Consider the following 24,364-nt stretch of genomic DNA (forward strand, 5'->3'; position numbering starts at 1 on the left):
AGTCAGTTCTCCTTCCATCACCATATATTTGATCCCCTCTACCCTAATCAACCACCTACCTCCCCCTTTACCCTCTGGTTTTCTGGTGTTTTTAAAGTGCACGAGAGTGTGGAAATCTATGAAGCTGTCTGTGGCCTATCTTCTGTGTGGCATTTCTTCTCTGGCTGCCCAGGGTCTGCCCAGGAACAGAGCGCAGGGTACACTATCCACCACACACAAACCTCTGCTCTCTTAACCTTCTCTTGATGTTTCATCCTCCCATGCTAGAATACTTTTTAAGTCTTGGGGGAAAGGCTTCCCTAATTCCATTGTGGCTTTTGCCTTGGAGGCCTCTTGCATTGTCTCAAGAGATTAGGATTTAGAAAAATCAAAGCTGTAAGATTGATTTGTAACTATTTTTTCATCATCACCCAATCTCTCTTCTGGAATCGAAGAGAATTGAGAGCAGAGTGAATTGAGAGCAGACCATCTCCTTGGATGGGGGAAAGGAAAAGGGGAAACAAAATGAGGGTGCCCTAAAAATCATTTTTAGATTGAAAATATTATCCTGCCATTAGTGCCACGTGGCTTTTTACTCAAAATAATGTTCATCTATGTAATATAATTTCCATAACGTTCATGGAACAGCTTTATCTCTTTTCTCACACAAAACCCAGGAATCCAAACAGACAAACTCGCATTTTCCTCTCAGACTTCATTCTCCTTGATGTCAGGGAGAATTTGAATTATTCTGTACATGCTGATGGACACATAGAAAATGCCTCTGCTGCACAGCTGCAGATTATGCTGGAATGCCATTTCTTAAATTTCTGAATGGAAATCAGGATCAGGTGTCTGTGATACCAGGCTGCAACTGATTATGCATAAAAACCAACTTAAAAATGTTGTGTGACTTCAGGTAATGATCCAAGGAATCATGAAGGCACATAGTACTGGACCTTAAATTGAGCTTTGGACTAGGATAGTGCTTCTCGGTTTTTCTCCAGACCAGCATTATAAGGAATTTACTAGAAAGTCAAATAGCCCAATGTGGGGACAGAGCCAGGAGTGCAGTTTCCAGGCTCTTGCCCTCATGTGGAAAGGTGCTCACTTGGGTAGTAAATGGCCATCAACTGTGATTGGATGGCCATCAGCTGTGGCTAGTTGGCCATCAGCTGTAACCAGTGAGCCATTGGCCACTAAAAAACTGCCATAGCTATGGTAGCAGAAAAATGGGGGCTAGCGAGAAGATGGTGGCTGAGCAAGCAAAAGAGGATTGCATTTGGCACGGCGGATTGCAGCTAGCAAGTGAGGTTGGTTGGCAGAGACAAGTGGACGGCGGGTTGAGGATCGTATGGCTCCTGCTTCCTGTGTCTCCAACCCAGCTGCCAATGAGACTATAGAGGTATGACTCCCCTATCTATGGCTCCATGGGTGATCCTTTTTGGTCTCACCATGTTCTTTTGTGGGGAGCGGGACCAGAGACCCCGCATGACACTCTGCATGACATCCAGATATTCTGAATAAGAATTTCTTGGGACAGGATCTTCATATCTGTGTTTTAACAAATCCTCTATGTAATTTTGATGCAGGTTAAAGTTTGAGAACCCCTGTATCATGTGGAGTCTCTGGTCCCGCTCCCCACATAAGAACGCAGGAAATGGTGAGGCCAAAAAGGAACACCAACGGAGCCATGGATAGGGGGTTTCATACCACTGCAGTCTTGCTGGCAGCTGGGTTGGAGACACAGGAAGCAGGATCCAGACAACATGCAACCCGCCGACCGCTTCTCTGCCAAGCAGCCAACCCCCTACCTTAGCCACAGCATTTATATCAGTGGCTAATGGCTAACTGGTAACAGCTGATGGTCACCCCGCCACAGTGGATGGCCATCTAATAACTGAGCCAGCACCTTTCCACATGAGGCCGAGAGCCTCGAAACTACTCTCTAGGACCCTGTCCCCACATCCCGGATGAGGGGATGGTTACTTGAATCAAATGAATGATCTTAGCTAGGCGGCTTCACCCTTGGGACTCAGTTTTCTCATTTAGGAATAAGGATTTCTCTCTGCTTAGCGAATGCCCCAGCTGGTTTCACTTGGTTTGTTGATTGTAACTGTCATGCAGGGTGGCCTGCGGGGTATCAGCTCCCGCTCCCCACATAAGAACGCAGGATATGGTGAGGCCAAAAAGGAACACCCACGGAGCCATAGGTAGGGGAGTCATACCACTATAGTCTCACTGGAGGCTCCATAGTCTTACTGGAGGCTGGAGCCGCAAGACCTGCAACCTGCTGTCCGCTTCTCTGCCTGCCAACCAACTGACCTACTCGACTCGACTCGACTCTCTCAGCCAAGGCAGTTGTATCAGGGGCCAATTGGCTAACTGGTAACAGCTGACGACCAATAAGCCACAGCTGACAGCCATGTACTACCCGAGCCAGCACCTTTCTATGTGAGGCCGAGAGCCTGGAAACTGCTCTCTGGAACTCTGTCCCCACAGTAACATATATCCTTGAGCTCATCATTTCCCTGAGAAGAATGGGAGCATGTCAGAGCATTTATATATATATATATTGCACATTCCCTAAGAGGCGATATGCAAGATGGATAAGGATACAAGTTCTCTGGAAAGATAGCCTGGCATCAAATCACCAGCTCTACCTCTTACTATGTGACAGCCTTCATCAAGTTTTCAACTTCTCAGTGCCTCAGTTTCTTCATCTGTAAAATTAAGATCATGCTGTAATACTCTCTACTCATAGAGATAGAATGAGATAACATTCACGTAAGAATGATATATGTGGGGACAGAGCCCCAGAGAGCAGTTTCCAGGCTCTTGGCCTCAGGCGGAAAGGTGCTGGCTCGGGTAGTAGATGGCCATCAGCTTTACCATTCAGCCATTAGCCACTAATATAACTGCTGTGGCTATGCTAGGGGGCTGATTGGTTGGCAGAGAAGTGGACGGCAGATTGCAGATCGTGTGGCTCCTGCTTCCTGTGTCTCCAACCCAGCTGCCAGAGAAACTATAGTGGTATGAAACCCCCATCCATGGCTCTGTTGGTGTTCCTTTTTGGCCTCACCATCTCCTGTGTTCTTGTGTGGGGAGCGGGACCAGAGATCCTGCATTACAGTTTATCACAGGTTAGATGTTTATAGTGGGTCCTAGCACTGGTTAATACCTAATAAGAATTAATAAGTTCAGGGTTGAGTGCAGGCTGGGCTGTAAGGTTCAGAGCACAAGCAAACATCATCTCTGCACTGAAGCAGTTTGTTAGACCAGTAGGAGGAACCAGACATGTTCCAGACAAGTTATGTGAACTTATAATCCACAAAAATATTAAAGACTCTATATAGTAGCACCTGGGGAAAATGAGAACACAACAATGGGACAAGGGGTCTTGAAAGGACAGTTCAAGTAGAGTGAACAGACCTATCACCATGACCGATCGACAGCATGATCTTCATATAATTGTAATGAAAACACCGATAATTCATATCAGTTAACACTATTGACCAGGCTCTGTTCATTATCTCAATTAGTCTTCTGAGAAACTTCTGAGGCAGGTTTTTGTATTACTACCACTTGACAAACTAAGAAACTGGGACTTAATGAGGCAAAGTAACTTGCTTAGGGATGCAACTACAAAGGTGGGAGTTCTGACTCAGAGATCTATATTCCTCAGCATTTGCTTATTATGTAAATAAAACTCAGGTAAAATGTTTTAATCATTTTCAACAATTAAATTCTTTATGATTCACAAGTTTTAAATGAGAGAAAACAATCCCAAAGACACAAAGTGACTTGCCTTCGGGGAAACCTCCCCCACCACCTATTTTTTTTTAATTTATTTTTTAAATTTATTGGGGTGACAATTGTTAGTAAAATTATATAGATTTCAGGTGTAAAATTCTGTATTACATCATCTATAAATCCCATTGTGTGTTCACCACCCAGAGTCAGTTCTCTTTCCATCACCATATATTTGATCCCCCTTACCCTCATCTCCTACCCCCCTCACCCCTCACCCCCTGGTAACCACTAAACTATTGTCTGTCTCTATGAGTTTCTGTTTCTCATTTGTTTGTCTCGTTCTTTTGTTGTTTTTGGTTTATATACCACATATCAGTGAAATCATATGGTTCTCTGCTTTTTCTGTTTGCCTTATTTCGCTCAGCATTACACTCTCAAGATCCATCCATGTTGTCACAAATGTTCCTATACCACCTATTTTTAATAGAGAAACAATTGCAGTTGAAGACCCTGACTTTTCTTCCATCTCCCTTCCATCTCTGATTCTTTGAATTAACCAAACTGCCATCTTCTCACTCATTAAAGAAAGCAAGTGTGGGGACAGAGCCCCAGAGAGTAGTTTACAGGCTCTCGGCCTCACGTGGAGGAGTGCTGGCTCGGGTAGTAGATGGCCGTCAGCTGTGGCTGATTGGCCGTCAGCTGTAGCCAGTTAGCCAATTAGCCGCCAATATAACTGCTGCGGCTACGGAGGAGAGCCGAGGAGAGCGGAGTAGAGTGGAGGAGAGTCGTCGGTGGGTTGCAGACAAAACGGACAGCAGGTCGCAAGTCCAGTGAACCCAGCCTCCAGTGAGACCGTAGTGGTATGACTCCCCTACCTATGGCTCCGTGGGTGTTCCTTTTTGGCCTCAGCATATCCTGCGTTCTTGTATGGGGAGCGGGAGCAGAGACCCCGCAGGCTTCCCCGCACGACAGCAAGAAAGTGAGAGAGAGAGAGAGAGAGAGAGAGAGAGAGAGAGAGAGAGAGAAGAACCTAGAAGATGATACAGAAAGAAGCCTGCTGTTCTGAACAAAGAGCTTTATAAAGTGAGAGAAAAATTGGGACGAAGAGTGTCATGCGGGGTGGCCTGTGGCGTCTCAACTCCCGCTCCCCACACAAGAACACAGGATATGGTGAGGCCAATGGTGAGGCTCCTATGACACGGAGCCATAGGTAGGGGAGTCACACCACTATAGTCTCGCTGGAGGCTGGATTCACACGACGTGAGACCTGCTGTCCGCTTTTCTGCCAACCGACCAACTCCACTTGCTAACTGTAATCCGCCGTGCTAACTGCAATCCACGCTTACTAGCTGAGCCCCCATCTTCTTGCTAGCCCCCCATTTTCTGCTAGCGTAGCCATAGCAGTTATATTAGTGGCCAATGGCTCCCTGGTTACAGCTGACGGCCAACTAGCCACAGCTGATGGCCATCCAATCACAGTTGATGGCCATTTACTACCCAAGTGAGCACCTTTCCATGTGAGGCCGAGAGCCTGGAAACTGCACTCCTGACTCTGTCCCCACGGAGAGGTACCTAAGATGTGTGGTGCGGCTGAGCTGCCCCATCCAAGCAAACTAGAGCAATCCCTGCTGCGAGGGTCAGTCTTTATCCCCTTTCTTTTATGGCAGCTGCAACTCTTAGTTATTTAAAATTCCTCCCTGTTAATTCAGCATCACAATCTCATCCAAAGAGTTTCAATTTATCGAGAAACATATAAAGAATCAATTATTCATCACTGTATAAAAAATAATTTACAAAGAATTTCAGCTAAATAATTCTATTTGTACAGGAAATATACTTTAAAAAGATTAAATTTAAAAAAACAAACAGAAAAGGTGTCAGAGAAGGAAAAATATAAAAACATAAAAGCTTTATTTGGCCTAATGTCCTTTCAGAGGAAATGGATTTTTCACCATCAGTCTTTCATAAACGCCTGTAGTGGGAAGTTGTGGGGGCGGAGCCCCAGAGAGTAGTTTCCAGGCTCTCGGCCTCACATAGACAGGTGCTGGCTCAGGTAGTAAATGGCCAACTGTGATTGCATGGCCATCAGCTGTGGCTAGTTGGCCGTCAGCTGTAACCAGTGAGCCATTGGCCACAATATAACTGCTGTGGCTACGGAGAGGAGGGAAGAGAAAGAGAAGAAGGATGGGGCTAGCAAGGAGATGGCGGCTGGGCTGGCAAGCGTGGATGGCGGTTTGCGGACAGTGTGTATCCAGCCTCCAGTGAGAGTATAGTGCCGCCAGAGAGAATAAAGTGGTATGACTCCCCTACCTATGGCTCCGTGGGTGTTCCTTTTTGGCCTCACCATATCCTGCGTTCTTGTATGGGGAGCGGGAGCAGAGACCCTGCAGGCCTCCCAGCACGACAAATGGCGCAGCGAGCAGGGTCTCCTGCATGACACATGGCGTAGTCGGCAGGATATGGTGCCGGCCAAAGCTCTCCAAAGGACGGTGGAGCAGTTTGTGTGTATGAACACTCAGTCTGAGGAAGACCAGGAGGAGCAGTTGCCGGAGAGCTGGACCCCCGTGGAGGGGTGGGAGGATGTGGACAGTTCTCCCACCAGCACAGGAAAAGCCATGCAGCTGCTGGAGAGATGGAGCCCCGTGGAGAGGTGGAAAGATGTGGACGGTTCTCCCACCAGCACAGGAAAAGCCATGCAGCTGCTGCAGAGATGGAGCCCCGCGGAGAGGTGGAAAGATGTGGACGGTTCCCCAACCAGCACAGGCCGGAGAAAGCGAAGGTCGTTGCAGCCCTGTGGGCCGGGGAAGTTCCTGCTCAGGCAGCCCGGATGCAGGACTTATAGTCCCAGGAGGTAACGCTTGCTGAGTCCTCCGTGGGAGATGAGGGTGAGGTCAAGGTCGTCCCTCATCCCAGGACAGCCCTGGTGAATGACTATGGACTATGGGGAATTGCCTTCCATCCCTAATTTAATGGACTGCTTGACTGTTTGTTTGGGAAGTGTTGTTAGTGGAACTGGGGGATATTTGCTTTTGTCTCTTGACTGGCCGCCATTGAGAATATGTAAGCACCTTGATTGTGAGTCGCTGTTGTTCCAGCAGGGTACCCTGAGAGGCACAGAGAGAGTGGCAGTGCCCTGAGAGCCCTGGCTGTGTCCAGGAAGTTTGGCTGAGCCCTGAAGATACCCTGGCTGTGCCCAGGAAGTCGGGCTGAGCCCTGAAGATACCCTGGCTGTGCCCAGGAAGTCGGGCTGTTCCCAGAGAGAGTAGTAGTGCCCTGAGAGCCCTGGCTGTGTCCAGGAAGTCGGGCTGTTCCCAGAGAGAGTGGCAGTGCCCTGAGAGCCCTGGCTGTGTCCAGGAAGTTTGGCTGAGCCCTGAAGGTACCCTGGCTGTGCCCAGGAAGTCGGGCTGTTCCCAGAGAGAGTGGCGGTGCCCTGAGAGCCCTGGCTGTGTCCAGGAAGTGTGGCTGTGCCCACAGAGAGTGGCGGTGCCCTGAGAAGCCCTGGCTGTGTCCAGGAAGTGTGGCTGTGCCCACAGAGAGTGGTGGTGCCCTGAGAAGCCCTGGCTGTGTCCAGGAAGTGTGGCTGTTCCCAGAGAAAGTGGCAGTGCCCTGAGAAATCCTAGCTGTGCCCGGGGAAACTAGTGGTACCCTAAGAAGTCCAGGAAGTCTGGCTGTGCCCAGGAGTACTGGTGGTGCCCTGAGAAACCCTGGCTGTGTCCGGGAAGACAGGTGGTACCCTAAGAAGTCCAGGAAGTCTGGCTGTGCCCAGGAGTACTGGTGGTGCCCTGAGAAACCCTGGCTGTGTCCGGGAAGACAGGTGGTACCCTAAGAAGTCCAGGAAGTCTGGCTGTGCCCAGGAGTACTGGTGGTGCCCTGAGAAACCCTGGCTGTGTCCGGGAAGACAGGTGGTACCCTAAGAAGTCCAGGAAGTCTGGCAGTGCCCAGGAGTACTGGTGGTGCCCTGAGAAACCCTGGCTGTGTCCGGGAAGACAGGTGGTACCCTAAGAAGTCCAGGAAGTCTGGCCGTGCCCAGAAGCACTGGTGGTGCCCTGAGAAACCCTGGCTGTGCCCAGAGAGCCTGGCTGTGTCCAGGATATTGCATTCACCCCCAGGCTCCTCGCACAGGTCCCCTCGCGGAAGACGCTTGTCGCATAGATTGTGAGGCGAGAGCCTGTAGGGGTGGAGTGTGGGGGCGGAGCCCCAGAGAGTAGTTTCCAGGCTCTCGGCCTCACATAGACAGGTGCTGGCTCAGGTAGTAAATGGCCAACTGTGATTGCATGGCCATCAGCTGTGGCTAGTTGGCCGTCAGCTGTAACCAGTGAGCCATTGGCCACAATATAACTGCTGTGGCTACGGAGAGGAGGAGGAAGAGAAAGAGAAGAAGGATGGGGCTAGCAAGGAGATGGCGGCTGGGCTGGCAAGCGTGGATGGCGGTTTGCGGACAGTGTGTATCCAGCCTCCAGTGAGAGTATAGTGCCGCCAGAGAGAATAAAGTGGTATGACTCCCCTACCTATGGCTCCGTGGGTGTTCCTTTTTGGCCTCACCATATCCTGCGTTCTTGTATGGGGAGCGGGAGCAGAGACCCTGCAGGCCTCCCAGCACGACAGAAGTATATGAGGCAAAAGAATCAGTCCAGATTTATAGTTTTTAACAATGTACCTGCAATGTAATAGAAAGCGGTGCCACCTTTAAAAATGAAGACTAATGCTGATTGGCTTCCCTGTTTTGCCCCTTGACGAGAAATACGTAAACACTTTGTATATTTTCCCTTGGTTTTGAGACTGACACAATACATAGGTCAGTAAAGTCAACAACACTTAAATTGTTAAAAGATTTTTTTCTGAGCCTTCTGGGAATGCTCAAACAGGATACAGTCTTTTATTCTCATTTCCCTTCATGAAATGTACTCTCTTCTTTTTGGAACACATGATAGTTGCTGTGCATACAGATAGATCCTAACAATGCTTCGCTGACATTTAAGCATTTCACCTTCTATACAGCACAGCCTGTTTGTCCTTTTAAACTTGGCTGCTGGGCCAAATGCAAAGGAACCACTGTGTGACTTTTTGCTTATCTTCTGTCCCCAAGCCTACAAAGTTAGTGCTTGAGTGTGTCGGGTATCACCTAGGGACTTAAGAACGAGGCTTTTTACAGTTAACCCACTCCCATGACCTGTACTGCACTGCCTTTGATTTGAAGGCAGTTTAGTTAACTACCAAGATTGCCTCCTACATTAATCGGAATCAAGTTCACCTGAGATGTGGGCATACAATAATTCCTAGTTTTCTGCATAATGGCTTTAGGCCTACTTCATTACACCCTGGAAAGAGTTTGCCAGTGGGAAACAGCAATGTTTTTCTTCTATATGCTGCTTCAGCCGAGCTGTTTTTTTGTTCTTTGTTTTTCATTTGGAAATGATTTCAAAATTGCAGAAAAGTTGCAAGAATAAGTATAATTCAAATAACATCCTGATACTCATTACCCAGACTCACTTATCATTTTACCTCGTTTGATTCACTGTTGGCTCAAATTTTCTCTCACTCTCTTTCTGTACATACTCTCTTTTTCTGTATACACACATATTTTGAACTATTTTAATACATAGGGTAAGCTACATATATCATGATCCTTTATTCCTGAATACTTCTGTGGATAGTTCTTAAGATTAGGGATATTCTCTTACATAACCATGGTTCAGTTAACAACTTCAGTAAATTTATGACTGATAGAATACGTTGATCAAATCTACCCTCCTTATCATTTCAGTTTTAAGAACTGATCCAATACTTTTTCTCTCTCCAGTGGAGGGTCCAGTCTAGGGTGTTGTATTGCACTTAGTTGTCATGTCTTCGTAGTCTTTAAATCCAAAACATTTCCACAAAGTTTCTTTTGTCTTTTATGCTATGGACATTTTTTGAAGACTATAATCTCCCATCTTATTCTTTTTTAAAGGAATGTCCTCATTTGGCATTTATCTGATATTAACTTATGCTTAGACTCTCATTATGTATTTTTTCTCAGAACACTACATAGGTGATACTACGGCCTTCTTAGGGTTTTTCATCTGAAGGCACATGATGTCCATATACTCCTCAGTGGCGGTATTAATTTTGCTCACCTAGTCAATGTATTGTCTGATTACTGCATAATTATCACTTTTCTTCTTGTAACTAATAAGAAATCTATGGAGAGACTCTTTAAGACCATGCAAATAATGTGCTCTTCGTCAGAATTTCTCCCCAGATATATTATCCATCAGTGATTTTTGCCTGATTCAATCTTTACTATAATGATTACAAAATTCTGATTTTCTAAATCTTGCACTCCCCCCACATTTACCAGTGGCATTTAACATTTTAATGTAATCTAGAGTACTCCCTTCTCCCCTATTTATTTACCTATTTATCATTGATATGAACTCATGAATTTCAATTTTTTTGAATTGTTTATAATTCATTACTGTACTTATTTTGTGCTCAAGTTGTCCTTGATTTGACCAGTGATTCAAGCTGTCTCCTGAGTCTTTGTAACATACTCCAGTAGTTATCTATTTGTTTGTTTTGAGCACTTCCTTACTTCTGGCCTAATAACATGTTCTAGGCTCATTGTGTATCTTTCCTCTCCCAATCCTGAACTCAGCCATTTCTCCAGGGAGCCCTGATTTCTTTTAATGGGAAATGGTATTAGAGACCAAGACCTCAGAACTAGAAGTTTCTGCCTCTTAGAAACTGCCCACTATGTAAGAAGTATGACTATCTGGAGGAGCACCATGCTGTGGAATCTCATACCTCGTGGAGAGGCCCTGAAAGATGAGAACCTATGTGAAGAGAGAGAAAGAAAAGGCAGGGGGGAGAGAGAGAGAGAGAAAGAGAGAGATGCTGCAAGGTACCAAAAATGTGAATAAAGTAGGCATCCTGGAAGAGGAGCCTCCAACCCCAGCCACCATAGTTATAGCTGAAGCCATGTGGGTCAGAGAAGAATTGCCCTGCTGAGCCTTCTCCAAATTTCTAATCTGCAAAATAAAAGCATTGTTTTAAGCAGCTAAGTTTTAGGCTAGCTTATTAAGCAACAACATATATTGAGCAAATTCAAATTTAATAGGAGCTTCCAAACTGCAAGGTATGTTTTGCCTCTTCCCTTATGATATGAACAAGGCAATATGCTGGGTTCTGGTGATAAAAACTGAAAAAATAAATGTTGGCCGGTCCTTGATATCAGTAAAAGAGACATATAAACATCTATCTATAATAAATGGGACAAATGCAGTAATAAAGTAACATGAGAATGTAGAAGGAATAATTAATTATTATCCCGTTAGAAATTAGGCATTATGAGGGCAGGAGTTTTTAATCTGTTTGGCTCAGAGCAAGTACACAGAAAAGCTCCTGGTGCATAACAGATACTAAAAAAAAAATTGTTGAATAAATAAATGACTGAACTAATGAAGCAGGTGATGGGCATGTGAATGGTAAACTTTGGAAATCAGTCCTGAAAATACTGAGACAAGAGATGATGTTTTAGCCAGATCTTAAAGGTGGCCTAAAATTTTGTTAGGAGCAGCGGCAGGAGAAGAGAGTAGATAGAACATGGGTGGTAAGTAGAATAGTGTGTTATATGATACAGTGGCTGTAAGACTGGTCTGATATTCATTAATTAATCAGGCCCTAATTTGAAAACTCTTGGCATCCCACCCAAAATTTCATCAAGAGATTAGGAAAATCTTGAGGAATATTGGTGATTTAGGTGGGATTAATTCCTGGAATGAGGTAATCTTCTAACATCCAGGATCTCCGATATCTCTGAAACCAATGAACAGTAGACCCAAAATTCATTCCTTGAAGCCATTAGCCACATTTCACTGAAGTTTTAGGTCCTCAGACTTGTTTTATGATCAACATAGTAATTAGGTTGGAGGTAAACAGGAACCTCACCCTGCTTATCAAATACCGTTGAAATATAAAGTGATGTAATACTTACGTTTTGTATTTGATAAGGTCACAAAGACCATTAGTGAAAATGACTAGAAATTCTTAGTTTGCATTAATTGGCTGTGATTTTTTGAAGGATGCTGGAATTCTTCTATCTGTCCTTATGCATTATTTAACTGATTTACATATATATATTTACTGTACAACATCTGAAAATATGCCAGTGTAGAATCAACTCTTTAGGTAAAAGTTTTCATCCCTATTAAAATAATAATAATAAGAAGGAGGAGGAGGAGGAGGAAGAGGAGGAAGAGGAGGAGAAAAGAAGGAAATTGAACCACTTAGGCCATTAAAACCATCTTTTAATGCATCTTAGACAAACTGTTTGTTATATTCTTGAGCACATACTAAATGCCACATTTAAGTGCTTTTGAAGAATACTGTACCAAGTATTGAGGAAATAAGGGGGAGAAGTGGAAAACATGGATTGTGTCTACAGAGAATTTTAAGAAAAATAGTAGATTCAGAGTAAGCCCAATTAAATATATATAATCACAAATGAAATAAATAAATATATATTAAATGAAATATGAATGTGTCTACCAAGATACATTATAGAACTTATAGAACTTATAGAACTGTTTTAGGAGGGAAGAGTGTCTTTTAAGATAGTTATAGCTGTCCACTTGGAGACAGTGAAAGGATAGTCTACTTCTGCCACTTTATAGGAAGTGGTTAAGGACAAAAAGGGACATGCCAGTCCAGAGCAGAAATATTCCCAAATAAAACTCAAGCATACAGTTGGTCAATCAACACCAAATTTTGAGAGAAAATAAATAAACTTTCATAATACGTTTTGTAAATTTTTGTTTCAAGCTTCACTGTTGAAAGAGTGATCTATTTAGTTTTTCAGGTTTCTGGTAAGCCATCTTTGTTATGAATTGTTTCTTTCTGACAATAGTCATATGCTCTCCTTTACCTTAACTGAAAGTACTAATGAACTAGATGCCATTGAATTGTAGTTCTTTTTTTTTTTTTACAGGCAATTAGTAAAAATTGCTGGTGCTTCTCCCTTAATACTGAAACACTCCCAAGTATCATTGTTAAAACGTCCTTCAAGACTTGAAAGGCAATCGTACATGATGTCATATCATAACAGATAATCACTAACATTAAATTTTATATCACTTCTCTGAATGGCTATTATAGTCAGCAGGTGACTTTGTTCAGTTCTTAAACAGGTCTAGACTGTAGAACCAACTGCCTTATGACTGTGATAGTGGTTTAGGGTGGTTACTCATTCATTGATATTTGGTACAAGTCCCAGTACTGTTAGGCAACAGGTGCTGGTCCTGTAATCTCTGCAGAAGAGTCAACATTCTTATTTTGTTTTATCACAGCAAGGGGGTTCCATGGTTGGGTAAAACTTTATAATACTAATAACACGAATTGGAAGTCATCAGAGCATTTCTGAACATATTTTTCCAATAAGAATAGCTAACATTTCTTGAGTACATACTTTATGTGACAGAGCTAGGCATTTTATAAGCATTATTTGATTTAATCCTTATAGCAGCCTGTAAATATTATTGTTGTCTCATTTCACAGAAGAGAAACTGAGGTACAGTCACACAAAATTAACTAATTGAGTAGAATTTCAAAGTCAGATTTGACTCCAGAGTATTTATTCTTTTAACCACTGTGCTGACATCAGGCAGTGAACAATCCTCAGTGTGGTTGTTTTTATGACATTAGAACGGCATGTGATATGAAGCTTCTTCTTGGACATTGGAGCTTAGTGATAATGTAGGTTGAATGGATAGGGGGAAAATGAGAACTCTTAACTGTGATTTCAATGGAGTGGGTGTAGCAATTATAAACAAGCTAGCATTGATAAACTTGCCATCACATGTTGGGAACACATATTCTAATCACATCAATATAAAATATGAAAATTCTATCACATTCACAACAATTATTTCAAATAATGGAGCTCCAGAAAAACTCACTGAGAGTATGTATAACTAATGAAATTAGTTTTCTACTCCCCAGGCAAGAGTATAACAAATATGAATCAGAATTTTGCCTTTAAATTCACAATATTAGTATAAAGAAGTTGGATGGACTTAAAATAAAAGAACATGCTTCAAAAAAGAAAAACAGCAATCCAATTCAAATATCTGAAAAAAGATGATCTGGTAATAGGCAATTTCAAATGAAAGAGTTTTGACATAAAGGTCAACTGCAAAGAAATTTAGGAAGCTGGTTATAAAATTAAAAGCATTATAAACATGAATTAAATATTTTCTAACACTAGATACATAAGTATAAATCCATATGCAGTCTGATTTATTATAAAATCTTACAGTATGACACCAATAAAACCATTCTATATCAAAAGGGACAAACCCTAGTACTTTCCCCATATGCCATGTGTTACAGGCGGTTTCATGCACCTGCCGTGGGTGTGTTTTCAGCACTAAAAAAAATTCATGTACTGAAAAGCTATTATAGATACAAATTATATAGAATTTAAAACCTTTTTGCATAAATATCTTTGGTATAAATCAGGGTAACATAAGCCAAAACAAAAATGCTAAACAAAATGCAAAATAGGTTATAACTTTTGAAAGAATTGGAAGAGCAGTTCTATTAGCATCATATAAAAGTTTATGACTTTATGTGTGCAAATATCAGACATTAATAGATGATGAAAAGTTTTGGTAGTACTCACTAGTTCCATTAATCTTCGTGGGAAGAACAAATGTATGGATTTAGACTAAAATTTATAACAAGAAATTCCATGCCATATATGTAGAAGAGTAACACCTTTTAAATGTAGAAAAGTAATGTCTTAATACTTTATTAAACTAAACACACTATTATAAAAATTAAAAATAGGAATGTACGGGAAAATAGTAAAATACTAATAAAAATGTCTAAGAACTGCCAACAATGCACAGTACTACTTCACAATAAATTCTATTTCTGACATTACCTGGATAAGAAACTCATTCTTTTAAATGCTCATGTTAGTTAAAAGAAGGCAGAATAAAATGGCTTATTTCTCTATGAGAGATGCTAAAGGGAATTTCTCACCATTTTACTAAAATGTTATGATGAATGTTGCTATTTTTAACAGCAGAATTTGAATGTTGATTAATTTTACAAAAATAAATAGTAAGATTTTACTATTATTCCTCTAGGTTTAGATTTGAGGAATCTTATTGAAATGAGAAAAGAAAAGATTCAATACGGCCTTTTCAGCTGTGTTGATATGTGAACCCCAAAGAATAAAACTATTGTCATTTCTTTTCTACCAATCTCATGCTCTTTGGGGACTGTTTCTCTTTTAATTTATTGCTCTGTGTTTTAAAAAGTGGAGAGAGATTACAAACCACATTTAAAAAGTGTATTAAATATAACTTATGGTAAATTAGTAATACCTCTTGAAAAACCTTGCTATGAGCTCTCCCATGGTGCTTCCTTTGGGGGCAGATAACTCAATTGTGTTGATTTAAAGGTTCTGTCTAGTTCTTTTAAACATTCCTTTGATGTTGTATTGCTCTGCTAGTAATAGACTGTTATTGCCCTATATTGAGTTAGGAGAGTGAGGGTAAATCTTTCGTGATGTGATTGTGCCATCGCAAACTCAATATTGTTCACCAGGCCTTTATAACTCTCGGCTACACTGCAGCAGAACAGCACACATTTTCATTTTTACCTTTTTAGATTTTTATTCTTTGTTCTGAAGCTGAAAGTATGTGTGCTTATATACAGGTTATGGAGCTTGTTTTGTGAAGCGGTAACTCATAAGCAAAGAGAACATGGTCAGGTAGATTTTTTTCTTTTTCTAAAATCGTCGATTTTATTGTTGATCTTTTTCATTGTGCTTCATTAGGCGTTCTACTACGTTATTGAAAAAGTACCACTATTGGGAAAAACTCAATATAAATATCCAACTTTCTAGTTTGAAATGTTTCTAAGAGTACATAATGACGCTATTAAAAGAAATTCTCCTGAGGAGCCCTATCCTACCTTGAAACTCAGATAAATGTGATTTCCCTGGGTGGCAGATCACACACATAAGATTTATGTGATTAAAAATATTAACAAAGATAACTCAATAGTAACATTGGCCTGTTTGCTTGACAGTAGAAACTTTCTTTATGTAATGGCTTATGTTATTTGCTCTTTTTTTGTTAAGTTTCTTAAAAATAGATCTAATATTTTTCACTGGTGCAGACTTCAACTCAGTTTAAAACCACTTGTAACGAAAGACAGCACTGAGGCTACTTTTCAGGCATTCATTTTACTTCTTGACATGTACCCTTAGGTTATTATTACCCTTTTTCTTGTTATGTGAAAGGGTCTGAATACAGTTTTTGAGAAATTAGTTGATAAACAATTTGGAGAAAATAAAAAAATGTTCACAAATGTAAAGGGATATTTTACACGGTACAGGAGATTGACTTTTAAATAATTACGTGCATTCAGTATATTATTCTGCTAAGGTAGCTAACAGTTATTATTCCAGAAAGGTCAACATTTCCTCTACTACAAGACATTTTCATTTTGTCTCCCAAGTTAGTAAAAATAAATAAAATGAAACACCTTCAATGCTCAGAGATTGAAAAGTATTAGTTATACTGGTCTTATCTTCTTTCTGTTTTCCCCTTGTCACTTCTCTTCTTCACTCTAGGTCTCTTGCAAATGACAGTCTTAAGAGCTCTAAAATGATTATGAAAAGAATCAAAGACAAAAATTTATAGGAAGAAAATTTCTGAGCTAATGCTTAATATACATAATTTAAAAATATAAATATATATTATTCCATGAGAATGGGGTTCATGATTAAAGTCATGATTCTTTTGATGAAATCATAGTGAGCATCCAACCCAGAGGTTGCAAACAGATAGCCATTGGGCCATATATAGGCTATGGATGTGTTTTATTTGATTTACACATAACTTTAGTTTTTTTGGTATTTGTTTTAATTAGGTGCTAACATTTAAAAATTGAATTGGAATTTTACCTTAGAATATGGATTTCCACGTTATTTTCAACAACTGGAAGCTCTGATAACGCTGGACCAATGTTCTCACCAGAGATGCCTCCTTAGATGGCTTCTGTATTCTTTTCTTGGCCACAGTCCCAACATGGACTGCTTCATTTCCATTATTGCCGGCCCTTACAGGCCTCTGAGTCTGTAGTATCTGTTTCTACTCTAATTCTAGCAAGTGTCTTCACTGTGCTCAGTCTGGCCTCTTCCCTTGGCCTACCTCTGACTCCATTTCCATCTGTCAGAATCCTTATACCTCAAAAAGGATTTCCTCCCCACAGCTTTCTTCAGTCACTCATCATCACCTCACAAGACTCTCTCCTGCTCTAATTCTTCCTCTGCCCCTTCATGGTTGTACACAATCTGCCTTGAGTTATGTTGATTGTATTTCCATCTTGCTTACCAATAATTGTGAACACTCGAAAGGCATGGCCAGTTTTTCATCCCGTACAGTGACTTTTAGCACAATCCTTGCACCTAGTATGTTCTCAATAGGTACATAGTAATGTAAATGTAGATATATAATAATTTAATGTATAGGTTTTATCTGTTAAATCATTGAAATTAGTATTTAGGTAGTATTTAACTGGTCAAGGAAATAAAAGTGGATCAAAGAGCAAACCCCTAAATGAATAACTAGGAGTGGATTATAACTATTAATATCATTCACCTCAGTAATTATCAGATGAGCTGTTACATCACAGCTTAAACCTCTTTGGCCGATACCATGGGAAGAGAATTTGCCTCAATCCTACCTCCTACCTACACATTATCTCTTAGCAATTTAGCATAATTTCCCCCTGTCTATGTTCTCCATTATATGGGGGTGGCAGGATATGTGGGATCTACATTCTCAGAATACCTGGCAGCTATGTTCTGGGTTAGATTTTTGCTAGGAGATACATTCATATCAGCTCTGCAAGGTGGAAGAGAAGTGGAAGTCATGTTTTTTTTTTCCTCTGGCAGAGGCAAACAGATGTGTGGGCTTCTGCAAATAATGAGATTTTGCAGCAGGCTCTGAGTAACTTTTCTAAAAATTACCTATTCCCCAATTGAAATATCTAGAGTGCTTCTGCTTTCCTAGCCATTTTTCTGATGGGACTTTTACTGACACACTCTGAGAAGGAAATTGACAGTGGGGTACTATTTAGTAAATTTATTTCTGACTTTGCCATATTTAAAATCTCAATTTCTTCAACTAGAAAATGTTATGAATATCTCCAGAATAGAAGAACTGTATTTTCCCCATGAAAGGAAAATATTGTCATTTTTTTTACCCTAGGAGAAAGATAAAGATATCACAAGTTTTCATTAGATCAGTTATAAGGAGAGTATATTTTCTTTTTAAGATACTATTTGCAAGGCAAATAATGTTTTGAAAAAATAACGCAGGCTATGTTTAACTGACAAAAATAGTCATGATAAAAGTATTTGAAAGGTACAATGAAAAACCATAAATATTTCTTAACCTTAACCTAAATTCAACAATTAGCAGAGTGCTCTGTATATCATAGATATTTAGTAAATATTTACTGATTTAAATATGAAGATAAAAGAAAATGAGCCTTTTTTCTTCTCCGTGAAATCTGGTATGTGAATAATATTTCTTATGTAAAATAATTTAAAAGTTGTTTCTTTTTGGCTTTGTGGAGCATAATCAATGTACTGAGTACTATAACAAATCTAGAATTGGTCTTGGTTTCTGCTCAGAAGGAAAATGGAATATTATGATTTTCTTTTGCTTCAGGTTAGCTAGAATTTCAGTAAAATTGTTACTGCAAACTTTTTTTAATTAGCCTGAAATGCAATAAGTAAATTTGCTACCACTTTGTCAGAGCCATGTAGTGTGGAAGGCTAGTCCACTGAGGTCTACTATTGTGAGTTAGAGGGTAAGTAATACATGAATAAACCAACCCCTCAAAATCGCTCCCAGTCTATAAGGTAGAGCTCTGTGGATTGGAATTCTAAGGAATTCTTTTTTTGAAAGATAGTTATAGATGATTGCATGCTTTTTCCCTGTGACATTTCTGATTGTTCCGGGTTCTTGTTGCCTGCTACATTTCTTGCATCAGACACATTGACTCTCTCTTCTCACAGGTGGGGGTATAGGTTGCTGTTGTTCAGGTTCAAGGTTTTCTGTGAAATGCTGCTTCGTCCTGGTTTATATGATCTGCCAGCCATTTCAACTTGCTTTTTAAGACAACAAATTTTTAAAGGTAAACTAAAAAAGTTGTGAAAACAATCTCTTGTATAGGATAGTGAAAATGAGAGCTGTTCACAAAAAAAGAATAAACTGATAATACATACTACATACTTGTATGGACGGTAAAAGCCATTGGTAATTTAAGGTACTTTATGTATATTTACGACAGTTAGGTTCATTTCTTAGAACAAACTGGCACTAGACATGAAGTCTTTTTCCTCTTCATGCTTATGGCAACATATTAGAAAACAAGCACACAGAACTAAAACCAACAGAAAAAAATCTTAATTGACCTCAATTTAATAAGAAATCTGGAAAATGCAACTGAATAAAAAAACCTTTTAAAACTGAAATTATTGCAACTAGATTTTTCTTTCAAAGAACCACAAAGTATTATTTTATAATAGAATTTTTTATTAAGAGAAATATGCTGGCTGTCTCTAGTGATTTTTTTAAATTAAATTTATTGGGGTGACATTGGTTAGTAAAAGTATATAGGTTTCAAGTATACAATTCTCTAATGCATCATCTACATATTGCATTGTGTGTTCACCACCCAAAGTCAATTCTCTTTCCAACACCATGTACCAGGGATGCCAAAAATATATGTACACATGACTTGCATTCATCTTTTGTTATTGGTATATATTGAGTATTACAATTTTAATACAGTTTCTTCCTTTCTTAAAATGTATATACATTTTTTTGGCACCCTCTGTATTTGACCCCCTTTACCTCCTTCTACCACCCTCCTCCCCAGTACCCTCTGGTAACCACTAAACTGTTATCTGTGTCTATGAGTTTTTGTTTGTTTATTTGTCTTGTTCATTTGTTGCTTTCAGTTTTATATCCCACATGAGTGAAATTTATGGCCTAGTGATTATTTTTGATTCATTATATTGTAGTTTTTGCACCTATGCTACTATGGTCATTTAAAAATCCAGAAAAGTGTATGTACAATTCTGTAATACATCATCTATATATCACATCTATATATCACATTGTGTGTTCACCAGCCATCACCTTCCATCACCATATATTTGACCCATTTACCCTCATCTACCACCGCCCGACCCCTTTACCCTTTGGTAACCACTAAACTATTGTCTGTTTCTATGAGTTTTTGTTTCTTTAAATTTGTTTTCCTTATACCCTTGAAACCTATGTAATTTTACTAACCATTGTCACTCCAATCAATTTTAATTTAAAAAAATCCAGAAAAATTCTAAAATTATGATTCTAATTTGTTAAAAATAAAACCCTCTTCTTACCAAAACAAGAATATTTACTAATATTTATTCTAATATATAAAAATTATATATATTCTAATTTATAGACATGTATATGCTAATGTAAATATTTTGCCAAAGAAAAAGTAGAAACTTTATTTTTGACAATCAAATGTATTTTAAAAAATAGTATATAAAATAGGATTATTAGTGGTAAATCCCAAATAATATAGAAGTGTATAAAACACAATCCTGTGTCCTAATCTCTTAGTAGGACTATAAATAATGTCAATAATTTGACATATATTCTTCCAGTTTCGTCCCATAAATTTATAATTATACTTGTAATATATGTAGATTTCTAAAAGTCCCAAATGGGATAATATTAATTATATTATTCTATAACCTGCTTTTATTTTTTGGGGGTGGGGGCTCGATATATTGTGAATAGCTTTCTATAAATATATAGGAACTATAAAATTATTTTATAAATAAAATAATTAAGAAATTAAAATAATTATACACAATTATATTTCATAACCTTGATGAGTTTTAGATTATTTGCAATTTATTGTTAACTTGAATGCTTTATTAATAAAGTATTTAAAAAGTTTTCTTGAAAGTGTATTCATAACAATGAAAGTGAGTTTAAAACTTTTCTTATTTTCACTTAATTAAAAAATATACATCTTCAGTACTTAAAAAAATTATAAAGGTATCCTGCACTTCAACAAATGTGTTTAATGTAATCTCTAATTATGTTTTATGATCTATAACAAAATCATGCATAAGGCTGAATAACCTGAAAGTCTTAAATCAAAAGTTGACTCATCTTCATGTCTCAATGAAGGGCAGGGACTGCACTATTAGTTATAATATATGTAGGAGAAAAGGAATTAAGATTTTAGGCATAACCTCACTAAGTGAGTTGCCCAAGAATAGGGGTAACATTTTAAGAATTGTAGGACCATCTGGATGTTTGATAATTATATGGCTAATGATTTTTTTCCCCCTGACATAGTGTGAGATAAGACAAGTGAGCGCAAACCAACCATAAGACTATTATGGCATGTGGATTACGTCAGAAAAAAACAGCTCCTATATTTTGATATGCCTAACTGAAATTTTAATTTCTCAGGAGAGAGAAACAGTGAAGAATTGCCAGTATGACCCAACATCACACCGGTAAGTTCAGTGGTCAATGTTTATTCCTCATTTTGCTTGACCTTTTAGCATGATTTGAAATAGCTGCTTTTTTTAAAAAAAAAATAGGAGTGACTTTTAAATGTTAAAAATTTCCCCAGCTTTATTGAGATATAATTGACATATAACATTGTATAAGTTTAAGGTATTGTGGGGACAGAGTCCCGAAGAGCAGTTTCCAGGCTCTCGGCCTCATGTGGAAAGGTGTTGGCTCGGGTAGCAGATGGCCGTCAGCTGTGGCTAGTTGGCTGTCAGCTGTAACCCTTGAGCCATTGGCTACTAATATAACTGCCACGGCTGCGCTGGGGAGTCGAGGAGAGTCGTTGGTCGGTTGGCAGAAAAGCGGACAGCAGGTCACACGTCGTGTGAATCCAACCTCCAGTGAGACTATCGTGGTATGACTCCCCTACCTATGACTCCGTGGGTGTTCCTTTTTGGCCTCACCACATCCTGCGTTCTTATGTGGGGAGCGGGAGCAGAGACCTCACAGGCCGCCCCGCATGACAGGTATGAAACGTGTTGATTTGATACACTTATATATCAATGCTTAATGCTTGCCACCATAATGTTAGCTAACACCTGCATCATGTCACATAATTACCTTTTCATTTTGGGGTGTGAGAACATTTAAGATCTTCTCTCTTAGGAACTTTCAAGTATATGATATGGTATTACTTATTATGATCATTATGCTGTACGTTAGATCCCCAGAACTTACTCATTTTATAACTGGAAGTTTACTCTTTGACCAACACCTCCCATTTTCTGCCACATCCCCAGCCCCTGGTACCCACCAAGCTAGTCTCTTGAAACAGTTATTTTTTATTAAGGGATTTGCAAATATGTAAAACAATGCTTCTCTTCTCACTATTTTTTTGTTTGTTTTGGAAACTATAACTTAGTCTCATTAAAATAATTATTTATGTTAGCACATAAAGCATTTGTTATTGTTTTTAAATGAATGAACATGTATTTTTCACCTATTATGTGTATCTCACATAAACAAAAGCTTTTGGGTTCATCAATACTTTTTAAGAGTGTAAAAAGTTCCTGAGACCAAAAAACATTGAGCAATGCTGGACCAAATTAAAGGAGAAAATAGATTAGAATGAGATAGTAGAATATAAACAATAATTTTACCATTAAACCTGGGGGGAAACCCAAGAATAATAAAGATCACAACATTTTCACTTCAAAGGCAAAATTCCTAACATGATAATCAAAGTTAAGGATTTGGATTTAATATTTAAATCAAACTGTTAAAAAAGCTAACTTCAAACAGAAAATGTAAATTAAATACAGAAAATCAATTAAACTAGTATACTCTCCGTTAAATTATTGCCCCACTCCACCCATGTTTAAAAATCTTCTGAGGCAGTAATAGAAAGTCTACATTTAAGTCCTTAGACTTAATTATAATTAAATCCTCCAAAAATAAAATAAACACTAAAGAGAAATCAAAATATAATACATCCAAAAATAGTAAAAAGCCAGCAAGCAAAAAAAGGAAAAAACCCTATCAGAAATGGATACATTCTTTAAAACATTCTTAATGATAAAAATATATCTCAAAATATAAGTAAAAATCAAGTTAACTATGTCTTTCAGTGAAAATAAATGACAAAGAGAAATCATACAAATTAGTTTCATTGGCAGAGCAAAATACCAGAATTTAGAGCAGCTGAATTAATGCACTGCAAGTTAGCCATATATAATAAATTCTATTATGTAGAAGACTCTGTGAACTTCAAAGCCTTAGATGAATTATAAAGAACACTGGTGTCAATAAGTTTACAGTTTACAATGAAAAACATATCCATAGTGATTTTGATGATAAAATTCAGCATAATTTCTTAAAGATAAAATTTGTCATAAGATATAAAATAATGAAGAAAGTTTTTAATTCTTCAGAAATTTTTAATTACATTGATAAGTATTTTAATTACATTGATAACTACACATTTCAAATGTAGACAAACAACAACGTTGGCAGTGACATCCATTCATGTATCTATTTAAATCAACTCAATTCATATCTACTCATTCATACATTCATTTAAGTCAATTAATCATTTAATTATACCCAAAATATCTATTGAATATCTACTACTATGTGCCAGGTACTTTGTAGGTGCTGAGGATAAAGTAATGAGCAAAACAGACCTAACTGGCCTTCAAGGAACTTAGAGTCTAATGGTAGAGAGAAGACAATAATCAAATAACACCAGTGAACATATACAGTTGACGCTTGAAACAACATGGGCTTGAACTGCGCATGTCCACTCTACAAGCAGATCGACCACAGTTCAGTTGATCCCGCACAGTTCAAACCCTTGTTGTTCAAGGGTTTTCCACTGCTGGGAATCTGTGTGTGCCAAGGGCACACTGCTTTCAAAACTGCCACTGATTCCGACTGAGCATCATAGATGATATAAAATATGGGACAGGAGGATCCGATCCAGTTGGGATTCTGAGAAGTCTTCTGTGAGAAGGTGCTGTTTGAGCAGACCTTTGAAGGGTATGTGGAAAGAGGGGGTAAAGGAGAAGGTCATGGATGATGGAGAAGATGAGGAACAGAGAGGCCCATGTATTGAATTTACCTGATATGTTGGAAAGACTTAGAGTGAGGAAGACCATTGCCAGATAGCACAATCCAGTGACTAAAGAGGAGCTCTCAGAAGATGCATTAGTGAAGTGGCATGGTGGTGAAAGCTGCCAGGCTTTGTTTGGTTTATGTTGTTGTTTTGTTTTTAAAAAGAAAGTAGAGGAGGGATGGTCCACAAGTTTTATCCGGGGAGTAAGGAATACCAGTATTAATTCTGAGGTGTGAGGGGTGTGAAAGATTAAAAAGCCATAACTAGGACTGGGGTGTCCATGAGATGTGCCTTACAGGGGAGATGAATTGACCAAGGGCCTCAGCTGCCAGTTCTGGCACCAAGACTATCCTTCCCAAAGGCGGCCTGCCCCCACCACAGACGGAGCGTGGCAGGAACACTAAGGAGAAGCTGC

General features: G+C 39.3%; 1 long non-coding RNA gene across 2 annotated transcripts in view; it reads left to right on the plus strand.

The window, feature by feature from the left end:
* LOC141568266 (uncharacterized) overlaps positions 1–24,364 on the plus strand; it is a 124,353-nt gene that overhangs the window by 79,989 nt on the left and 20,000 nt on the right. The window contains exons 1-3 of one of the 2 annotated variants that reach the window (XR_012491373.1): positions 18,177–18,309; positions 18,818–18,936; positions 21,291–21,337. This is a non-coding gene — a long non-coding RNA (uncharacterized LOC141568266). Of the gene's footprint in view, positions 1–18,176; positions 18,310–18,817; positions 18,937–21,290; positions 21,338–24,364 lie in introns of those variants that run through there. The other variant, XR_012491372.1, reaches the window with a different exon arrangement.

Source organism: Rhinolophus sinicus, linkage group LG02 (assembly GCF_036562045.2).
Source record: "Rhinolophus sinicus isolate RSC01 linkage group LG02, ASM3656204v1, whole genome shotgun sequence".
NCBI lineage: Eukaryota > Metazoa > Chordata > Mammalia > Chiroptera > Rhinolophidae > Rhinolophus > Rhinolophus sinicus.